The sequence below is a fragment of the Octopus bimaculoides genome, chromosome 29, assembly GCF_046866305.1.
Source record: "Octopus bimaculoides isolate indiv1 chromosome 29, ASM4686630v1, whole genome shotgun sequence".
Taxonomy (NCBI): Eukaryota; Metazoa; Mollusca; class Cephalopoda; order Octopoda; family Octopodidae; genus Octopus; species Octopus bimaculoides.
In genome coordinates this window covers 568,856-578,855 of record NC_142956.1, presented here as the reverse complement: position 1 = coordinate 578,855, position 10,000 = coordinate 568,856, and the positions used below count along the sequence as shown (strand labels likewise).

Here is a 10,000-nt window from a genome sequence, read left to right as displayed (position 1 = left end):
AGCAACCAAATCTCCCTCAAATCACACCCTACTCTCTTATCTATGTATATATGTATGTATGAGCCAATGAGGTAGGCCTCTACATGGTAGCTAGACCTGCTAGAAATAGCAACCAAATCTCCCTCAAATCACACCCTACTCTCTTATCTATGTATATATGTATGTATGAGCCAATGAGGGAGGCTTCTACATGGTAGCTAGACCTGCTAGAAATAGCAACCAAATCTCCCTCAAATCACACCCTACTCTCTGATCTATGAATATATGTATGTATGAGCCAATGAGGGAGACCTCTACATGGTAGCTAGACCTGTTAGAAATAGCAGCCTAATCTCTTCATACCATACCATCATTAACAACACAAAAGGGGAGACTGTGACATAATTTCTTCACATTGATACATGATGGTCATGGCCGGAAAAAACACCTTTCAATTTTAAAAGACCCCCATAAATCCAGAGACAGGGTGTGTGTGTGTGTCTGTGTGTAGATGTAACTGTAGATTAGCAACTCCCCACCACTTCGATTGCGGTTCTCCTCAACTTTCTGAAAAAAATGCAGTTCTTTTCTTTCAATGAATTTTTGCCGATACAAGTTTTTCAGGATTTAGACTAAAATTCTGTTGATAAAATTGTATCATATACATATCAATATATATATGTATATATATATATATATATATATATATATATATATATATGTATATATATATATATATATATATGTATTATTCATTAGAAATGCAGAGACGCCTATAATAGGACATCTACTCACTAGAAATAGCAGCAAAAATACTACATACCACAAAAGTTAGGGATAATTTCGAAAGGAAATGAAAAATAAAAACTTTTACCAATCTATATTCTGTACCATGGTTTCAAGTCAATTTTATATATATATATATGTATATATATATATATATACTCTTTTACTTGTTTTAGTCTGTTGACTGTGACCATGCTGGAGCACCGCCTTTAGTCGAGCAAATCGACCCCAGGACTTATTCTTTAGAAGCCTGGTACTTATTCTATCGGTCTCTTTTGCCATACCGCTAAGTTACGGGGACGTAAACACACCAGCATCGGTTGTCAAGCGATGTTGGGGGGACAAACACAGACACACAAACATACACACACACATACATATACATGACGGGCTTCTTTCAGTTTCCATCTACCAAATCCACTCACAAGGCCTTGGTCAGCCTTGGTGAGCAAGCTACTTACCACACAGCCACTCCTACGCCTATATGTGTGTGTGTGTGTGTGTGTGTGTGTGTGTGTGTGTGTGTGTGTGTGTGTGTGTATCTTAATAATCAGGCAATAATTTGATAGCTCTGCGTCGGCAAGACTTGAAAAAATATGGCAAAAATTGAATGGGGTGAACATGACGTCGTGGGGAGTGGAATATCCAAAATATTTCAGATTCAATCCTTCTCCTTTTCTCTGTCCCCTCGACGAAGGATTGAATCTGAAACGACAGATATTCCCCTCTTCACGGCAAGTTCACCCCTTTCACTTTTCTCCCCATATTTTTACTGTATATATGTGTGTGTATGTATTTATGTATGTATACACACAGACACATATACACACAGGTATTTGGAATTTGACGAAATACTTGCAGTTTTTGAGTCAGTTACTTCTGTCAAATATCAATAACACACACACATATATGTATCATTTTTTAAGTCTTTGACTGGTTTCAGTCATTTGACAGTGGCCATGCTGTAGCACCACCTTAATGCCAGAGCACCATGTATATATACAATATATATATATATATATATATATATATATATATATATATATATATTTATATATATACATACACACACACATTCTCAAACTACAAGGAACATTATGAAAAATGAGTGTATAAATGGTTGTGTGTTGTGTGTATGAATATAAAGTTTCGAAGTAGACAGGGTATATATATATATATATATATATATATACAATAAATCAACCATGAGGTGAGGCACTTCCTGAACTCTGTTCCACAGAATGATAAAACTATTTGTACGACACACACACACACACACACACAAGTAATTGTGCTTTGATAAATAACATTTTTTCAACATAACTAAAGGTTTCATGTAGTTGACATTTAGAATTCAAACTGATATGCATGAAAGAAGCATATATATATGCATGTGTGTGCATGTATATATGTAAATACACACACACACATATGCGTGTATATAAATTGTATAGAGATTTGCAATGTGGTATATGGATTCGTAAAATCATGTGGTTTTCACTGTAAGCTCCTCTAACAGACTTGGCTAGCAGACCACACAGTAATCCAATGCAGAGGATTATTATTATTATTATTACATGAAGAAGGCTGCTGAATGGATAAGATGTCAAGTGGTTAAATAAATATATTTTATTCATTCACCTCTTGTGCCTTTTTATGGTTTATACATCAAAAACATCATCATGTGTGTGTGTGTGTTTGATTGTACCGTAGTAACAAAACGTTTGAGGTTGGCACTGGGCATAAAAGTGTGTGTATGTGTGTGTGTGTGTGCATGTGGTGTGTGTGTATATATATATGTGTGTATATATATATATATATATATATATATATATATTATATATATATATATATACATACACACACATATATAAACCATAAAAAGTCAGGAAGCACAAGAGGTGAATATATATATTTAACCACTTGACATCTTTAGGATTACAACCATTTAGTAGCCTTTTTCATGTAATAATAATAATAATCGTCTGTATTGGATTACTGTGTGGTCTGCTAGCCAAGTCTGTTAGAGGAGCTTATAGTGAAAGCCACATGATTTTATGAATCCATATATTACACTACAATAAGATTATACATATATGTGTGTCATATATATATACATATATATATATAATGCTTGCATTAAAGATAAAAAAAACCCCAGAAAATAGAGGCTGTGTATAGGTTTGCTGATGTGTCCCAATACACGAAACTCACAGCCCTCGAGTCACACTTGGTAATAACTACTGCTGATCATCATCATCATCATCATCATCATCATCGTTTAACGTCCAAGGAAAATTTAGAATGAAAAATATACGTACATACTATATATGTACACACACACACACACACACACACGCGCGCGCGCGCGCGCGCGAGTGTATAGTTTTGGTTTGGTGAAGTGCCAAATATACGAAACATTCAGCTCTCGAGTCACTCCAACTTTCGTTGATCATTAATAAAAAAAAAATTAATAATGAAAGATTTACATGTATCTTAATTACATACATATCTGTATACACACGTATAGAAAATATATATAACTTTTCTGTAGTTTTCTTTAAAAAAAAAACACTATAATGAAAAGGTGATGGATCGTATATATATGTCTGTGTGTGTGTGTGTGTGTGTTATAAATTAATATCCTCGATTAAGTGTGTAGTAAAAGTAATTGATATACATACGTGAGTGTAAAAAGCAAAATTATCCAAAAAGGTAATGTTTTCTTTTCTCAAAGAAATTAGTTTTTCCAATCCAGTGTGTATATATATATATATATATATATATAAAGTATATTATACGTACAATATGCAATAATATATATACTAGTAAGATATATATATATATACAATTGCAGTAAGGGTCCTTTTTTTTCTTTCGTAAGGGTTTAAATTCCAAAAGGGGTTAAGTTTAGATGTTGATGTTCTTTCTCCCCCAGAAGCAAGAGATGCGTCTTAATCCTGTGCGGACCGTCCTGCAAAGTGCGAGAGCAGGTTCCGTCCCTCACCCTTCTTGGTAAAGTAACTTCTCCCTCTCTCTCTACCGTTTTACCTCCTCCTCCTCCTCCCAAAGTCACACTCACACAGCCAGACACGCGTGTACAGACACACACACGCGCACACATACAGAGTTTAGCAGTGTTGAAGGATGGAGAATCTATGTATATGTCACTTTGCGTACATAGATGTGTGTGTACGTGTGTGTGTGTGTGGTGAGGAGGAGGTTTATGGAAGCCTGGTAGAAGAAAAACTCTTGTGTGACTTCTGTGTGTGTGTGTTGGGATATGAGAGAGAAAGAAAGGGAAAAGGTGAGAGAGAGAGAGAGAGGTGGAAGGGAGGGAGGGAGGGAGAAGGAGATATGGTGCTGGTGGAAGAGGGAGGATGGAGAAACAAAGAAACAGTCACAAAGAGAGAGAGACACACACACACAGGTAGAAAGAGGGAGGGAGAGTGCGTGTGTAAATGAGAAACATGTGGTGGTGGTGGCGGCGGCGGCGGAGGCGGTAGTGGTGAAATAGAAAGGGGGAGAGGTGAGAGTGGATGGAAGTGTGGGTGTGAATGGGAAACAGTGATATGGTGGTGGTGGTGGTGGTGGCAGTGCCGGTGGTGGGTGGGGTTTAAATAACAGGGAGAGAGGGTGATAGGATGGAATGGCTGACTGGCTGGCTGGTTGGTTGGTGAGAGTTAGGTGGATGGGATTCATGGATGGCTGAATGGTGGTGGTGGTGGTGGCGGTGGGAGGGGGTGGGGGTGAGGGGCTGCGGCAAACACAGTGAGGGAGAGGAAGAGGAAGAAAGCAAAGCAGGCACCAGTAGTAGAGAAGTGGTGGCGGTGGTGGCGAAGGAGTATGAATGGTGGCCAGCGGGGGGAGGGGGAAGGCCTAAGCTTTAAGTTAGAGTGGTAGGAGGAGGGCGGCGGTGGTGGAAGGGGAGGAAATAGAGAGACAGGAGAAAGTGTAGGGGGGGAGAGAAAGAGAGAGAGAGAGGTCTCGGTGTGGAAGTGATAGTAAGAGGTAGAGACAAGGAAGAGGGAAGTGTTGTGGAGGCGGGGTGGTCACGGCGGGGGTGAGGGGGGGAGGTTGTTGTTCAGTGAGACATGGAGGCTGGATGGTCACGGCGGGGGTGGGGGTGGGGGAAGGTGGAAATGACGAACCCATCACCACTTCTCTGGGAACCACCACAGCAACAACACAGATGGAACTTCTAGAGCACCACTAACAACCACAACCACTACCACTACCACAACTACTACGAGACCTACTAACAACTACCACCCCAACCACGACCACCAATACTGTTAAGTTGCTGTTACCACTTCTGGGAAAGGGGTTAATACTTTTACTACCACACAAGCCACAACAGGGGTGAGATACTAGCTGCAGCAGCACTACCACCCATACCAAAAGACAGGACACCACTCATTTTTCTATATATACTACGTCTGTGGCAACAACAATTTAACCACGATTACTGTAACCCACACTACTACAAAATACAAAACCACCACCACCACTGCGACTACTACTACCACTACTACTACTACTACAGCAATCAGCAGTGCCTGTGGCTGTGGTGTTTGGTATGTATGGAATGAAGAGAGAGGGAGGGAGGTGTGTGTGTGTGTGTGTTGTGTGGATGAAGAGAAAGAGAGAGAGAGAGAGAGAGAGTAAAGGGTTGACTGAATACATGTGTGATGAGATATATGTGTGTATATATACACATATTTACATACAGTATATACATATGTATACTTGTACGTACACACACACACAGAGAAATTCACATGTTTACACACACACACACACACGAAAACATACATTCATGTGTTTATATGCGTGTGTACATTATATATATACCCAGACATACAGACACACACACACGTGTGGGTATATATAAATATATATACCCACACATATATACACACACATATATACCCACACATATATACACACACATATATACACACATATATATACACACACACATATATATACACACACACACACATATATACGCACACACACATAGATATACAAACATATATATATACACACACACCCACACTGACACTGTACATAGGGATAGGGAGCATGGAAGAGGAAAACTATGGTGGACCATGGAGGTGGCAGTGGTGGTGGTGGTGGGAGGAGAGAGTGATGAAGCAACAACAATAAGTGTGGGAGGCAAAATGATGGTGATGATGGTGATGACGATGATGATGGTGGTGGCGGCTGGGGAAGGGGTTACCTAAACAAGGAGGAGGGGTAAGAGGTACTGAATGGTGAGAGTTACACACACACACACGCACTGCTGGGGAGACATCCAAGCAGTTAGATGCGTTAGAAATAGCAGCCAAATCTCAAACTGTCCTTCGTGCCTTAGGAAAACAGAGGTAAAATGGGAAGGCCACAACTGGGCCGTCTTTAAATTGCTGGTCTCCACGATCAGCCAAATGACTCAAACAAGTAAAAGAGAATATATATATACGCATGTGTGTGTGTATATATTTGTACATACGTTTATAGCGCGTGTGTGTGTGTGTGTGTGTGTACGTATTGAGATTAGTAAATGCAAAGAGACGAGTGCACACGCGTGCACTTATGTGGGTGTGTGCATAGGATGAGATGTACACCCATGTCTGTCGTGCAAACATAACAGAACGTTGGCTGGATTGGGAAAAACAAAGAGAATGATGATGATGATGATGATGATGATGATGATGATAGGAGTGAAGGGTGTGGCCCTGGAGCAGGGGTGAGTGATGCATCTGTATGGAAAAGGACAACATTGTAGGGTTGGGTGGTGTGGATGGGCGACACGTAGAGTGCCCCCTGCCCCCACCGTGTACGCGTGTGAATGCCGCAAAGCCCCAAGAATCGAGAAAACATGTTTGTCAATAATCTCCGTTCGTGACAGCAGCAGCAAAAAATCTCTTCTTTTAGGAAATGAAAACATTAAAGGTTGGTGACACAAAGAGCATCCCAACTGTAGGAAATTCTGTCTCGGTAACATCTCATCCGATCCATGCCACAAAGTGGGAAAAACAGACAGAAAACCAAACGAATATAGATCATCATCATCATCATCATCTTTTTAAAGTCCGCTTTTCCATGCTGGCATGGGTCAGGCAAATTTTATTGAGGCAGGTTTTTTTGTAAAGTTTTCTCCTCGGCCCGACATGTTTTTCATGGAAGATTGGAGAGACACAACACTGCTAGTATAACAGTGACTCTCATTTACAACTATCATGCAAGATTAGGAGAGACACACACACACACACACACACAAAACCATGCATGCCCACACACACACACACATATGTACGGGGCTACATGAATTAGAACAAAAATGTTATATAGGCACAAGCATGGCTGTGAAGGTAAGAAGCCTGCTTCCCAAACACGTGGTCCTGGGTTCAGTCCCACTGCGTGGCACCTTGGACAGGTATCTTCTACTATAGCCCTGGGCTGATCAAAGATGTGCGATTGGATTTGGTAAATGGAAACTGAAAGAAGCCTGCTGTGTTTGTATTTGTGTTACTCCCCACCACCACCATTTGACAACCGGTGGTGGTGTGTTTACATCCCCTGTAACTTAGCATAAAAGACTGATAGGATAAATACCCGGGATTAGGTAACGATTGGTGGGGGGGGGTCGATTCATTCGACTAACACCTTTCAAGGTCGGTGCCCCAGCATGGCCACAGAGTCTACTAGCTGAAAACAAGATGGAAGATGGGGAACAGACACCAGACAATGCCAGCCCCAACATGACCACCCCCACTGCCTGCCTCCGCCTCACCAAATGACCTCATCAACTGTGATGTGCTTTGTTTTGTTACATCACCACCACCACCACCACCACCACCATTATTCATACAGGCCCCACCCCACCCCCTCTGTTGCTGATAAACAGTGTCCATCTGGCCGCCCACTCAAACTTTCAACACACACACACTCAGATACACACAATATACATATAAACATACACACAAACACATACATATACAAACATACATGTACACAAAACGCACATATATATATATATACACACACACACATATACACACATACATATATATACATGTACACTAAACATACACACACACACATATATATATATATATATATACACACACACATATATATATATACATACATACATACACACATCTACATTAAATCACATGTACAAACACACACATCTACATACATTCACAAAGACATATACACACACACACACACACAATAAATCCTGGATCCAGTCATGCCCTTCTCCCCACCACCCCCGCCTTAAACTCTCCTACTTCCACCACCACCCGTCCCCTACCTCCCTTCCTACAGCACAACACCACCACCGCCACCACTGCCAATGACGTCAACAATACTATTATTGACATTAACACCATCACCATCACCATCCTCATCTTCCCCCATCTTCCACAAAGCCAACAAAGGATGCCTTCATGCAGTCCCATCAACAGGCAAGAAATAGCAGCCAAATCTACCTTTAAAAATCCATATCTTGAAGGACACACTAGACAACTATCTCAAATGTGCTGTGTATATTAAGAAACACAAGACAGGATGGTCACAATCGGAATGTCTTTGATCACAGGCCTGTTTGGATCAGGACTGACCTGGGGCTAAACGACACCTCTCTATCCACTAATACTAACTACTATATTATGCATTACATAATGTAGTCCTAGGTACACTATGCCTGAATAAAAGACGGGATGGTCACAGCTGGAGCATCTTTGATCACTGGTCTCTCAACTGGATCAGGACTGGCTCGGGGTTAAACAACAACAACAATAACAACTACAGCCATCTGACATCACCAGGCGCCTTCCACGTGGTTGCTCCACTTGCTAGAAATAGCAGTAAAATCTCCCCTAAAACACAAAAATCGTACCCTAAATGTTCTACCGCCACGGCCACCACCACCACCACCGCCTCCGCCGCTCCCACCCGCTCATGTAACACCCTTTGCGCCACCGCCAATGACTCAACACAAGTTTAAAACACACAGACAGAAAAATGAGACAATAAACATTTGGTGTGAGTTTCTGGGTCTCTTATGTCCTCCTGCCTGTGTGTCAGTGTGTCTGTCTGTCTCTCTCTCTCTCCTCTCCACTGTCTACCTGACTCTGTGTGCATCTCCCTCTCTCTCGCCACCCCCTTATATTGCTATCTACCCCCATATCCAGCTGTCAACGTACACCTCCTAACTATTTGTAGAGCTTTCAGGGGGCCCCCATCCTCCTTTCCTCTCTCTCTGCTTGTTATATATATCTCTCCGTCTAGCTGTTTCACTATTCGGGGTGGAGGGTAGCTTATCAGGTTGCCTGTCTAATCAGCCATCCACCCGTTTATCTGTCTCTCCATCGTGTCTAACTGTGTCTATCTATCTATCAACCTATCTCTATTCATCCATCCATCTCTTGGTCTATTTACCTGCCTACCTACCTACCTGCCCCTCTCTCTCTATCAATCAATCCATCTATCTGTCTGTCTATCCATGCTGGCATGGGTTGGACGGTTCGGAGCAAACCTCTTCGTCCACATCATTTAACATGTTTCCCCATGTTGGCATGGACAACGGACGCTACATGAAGACGATGACGACGATGAAGACAGGTACAAATAAGGCCACCGCATAACTTACAAGACGAAGAAAAGGTCCACCCCCCCCCTCAACCGTGAGCTGGCGCGGGTGGGGGGTAGTAGCTTGATACCAGGCGCTGAGAGGCCAAAAATATTTTCTAATTTAGACACAAAGACACCGATCTTTTACAAATTAGTGGCAGACGAAATACCACGAAGCATTTCGACCGGCATCCGAACCATTCTTCTAGCTCACTGCCTTCAACAACAACAATAATAATAATAATGGATTCTACTCTAGGCACAAGGCCCGAATTTTTTTGGGGGGGGGGTGGGGGGGTGGGGGAAGTCGATTAGATCGACCCTAGTACGTAACTGGTACTTAATTTATCAACCCCGAAAAGATGAAAGGCAAAGTTGACCTCGGTGGAATTTAATAATAATAATATCAATACCTTACCATTTGTAATAATAATAATAATTCTCTCTAATTTTAGGAGGGGAGAGATAAGTCGATCACACAGACCTCCTCAGTCTATGGATCTCAAAATAATAATAATAATAATAATGATAATAATAATAATAATAATAATGATAATAATAATAATAATAATGATAATGATAATAA

The 10,000-nt window shown here is 41.2% G+C and overlaps 1 protein-coding gene across 3 annotated transcripts in view; it reads right to left on the bottom strand.

Annotated features, from left to right (window-relative positions):
- The window catches only part of LOC106876523 (dystroglycan 1), a 68,675-nt gene that overhangs the window by 23,070 nt on the left and 35,605 nt on the right, over nucleotides 1-10,000 (bottom strand). Inside the window, exon 1 of one of the 3 annotated variants that reach the window (XM_089345596.1) lies at nucleotides 3,450-3,774. The exons of the other annotated variants lie outside the window; for them this stretch is intronic. The gene's annotated coding sequence lies outside the window, so the exon portion shown is untranslated. Of the gene's footprint in view, nucleotides 1-3,449; nucleotides 3,775-10,000 lie in introns of those variants that run through there. 3 annotated transcript variants of the gene reach the window in all.